Raw genomic sequence first — 1,769 nt, 5'->3', positions numbered from 1 at the left:
TTCCAACAAGGGTTGTAGTTTATTAATTAAAATGTAAACATCTTCACTATTACTCAATAAGTAGATTGATTTTAAATTAGTGCATAAATTGATATTAAAATTTTATCGTGAATCATGAAAGTGATAATGAACTATTTCATATATATGTAACTTAGTTATCTAACGCAGGAATGAAGGAAAGTTTTTGACCCTCAACATGATTGACCCCATCATTGATCCTAGGTGGCTAGGGATGGAGATAAGTTTTGTGGGTTATGGGAATGAAAAGTTTATCTGATGCGGGTGATGAGGTTATCTGCCGTAGGTAGTACCTGACAGCTTCAATTATCCTTTATCTAAATGATTATAAGTATATCAATATTTTTTTTAATACTAACCTACATATTATAATTTCGCACATTTACTCAATCACCTAATCAGATAACTAAGTTGCCAAACACTCTAGAACAATGTTTTAAAATTCAAAACATTCATACCAAAAAAAAATTGTCGGACCAAGGGTGAGCTTGAGGCAGGTGTAGATTTTAGGGTGGGTGAAGGAGCGGGATGAGTTTTATTTTGTGCCCCGCGAGGGTGGGATCGAGATTGTGTTTGCAATGAGGATGAATATCATATTTATCGTGGGTGGAAAGGATAGGAACAAGATAAGCAAGTACAGTTATGGAGTGACCAATCCTCCGCACTCGCCCCGCGTTGAAGTCATCTGTAGCTAAATAAACTAGATTGTGTAGGTGGGTGTTAAGTGATCGTGTATAAAGATACATGGTTTGTTGAGTATTAGGTGGATATGATTATCTAAGTAAATGATGGATGTAAATGACTTTAATTTTTTACACGGGTGATGAACATGGTGAAAATAATTTTATATACGTACCGTTTGTGTTTTTTTTTTCTTAAATAAAATAAGAGATTGGACGGAGCCATAACATATCTATCCAATAATAATTTTAGTTAGAAGAGCATCTATAAACACTATTGATGACAGTTGTCAATAACTATAATTTAATTTTCATTCGAAATTAATCTAAACCGTGCATCGCACGGGTATTATACTAGTTTGTTATAAAACCACTGTATCTTTTATCGTCATGCCATGTTGCATCGGATATCATTTCATGTGAGATGTTCAAAGGATTGAAACACTCGATAATCGATATCCTCCGCCAACCAGAGTGTTAAAAAACACATTCCGTAGCACATAAAAGTTACCAAATCAAGATATAATGAAATATATTACCGAAAATTACGAATAAACAAACAAAGCATAACATGTCCAAGTTTCAAAGTTGATGCTTCATAGAATAACCCAACAACCTACATCTTCTTAATTTGACTTGCTACTACTAATAAAGTTGGGTAACAAGTCTTGAAAAAACAGACAAGAATAAATTGCCGGAAACCTCACCTACAATCATACAGAAAATGAGAATAGTCTGCTAATTTTCAGAAAATATGATAAACAGCTACAATCATATGTTATATATAGGTGGTTTTTAAAGTTAATTTACAATTACTTATCAATTTTTTTTTTTACTAATGAAGTCTTGATCTAGTGGTTAGGATTGAAGGCATGTGTATAATAGGTTTCAGGTTCAATTTACACCTTCAAAAATAATCAAAAAAGTTTTATTTAAATTACTTCTTTTAACTCTTGTGATTTTGGCAATAGAAAAAGTTATTGAAGTTGATAATTTGAACTTAGCATATTGATAATTTAAATGGTATATGAGTCACAACTTTGTTATGAAAAAGTTTTTAGCTAATTGTTG

The sequence above is a fragment of the Spinacia oleracea genome, chromosome 1 (genome assembly GCF_020520425.1).
Source record: "Spinacia oleracea cultivar Varoflay chromosome 1, BTI_SOV_V1, whole genome shotgun sequence".
Lineage (NCBI taxonomy): Eukaryota > Viridiplantae > Streptophyta > Magnoliopsida > Caryophyllales > Amaranthaceae > Spinacia > Spinacia oleracea.
The sequence above is the reverse complement of the archived record's forward strand: the minus strand, read 5'-3'. Positions refer to the sequence as shown.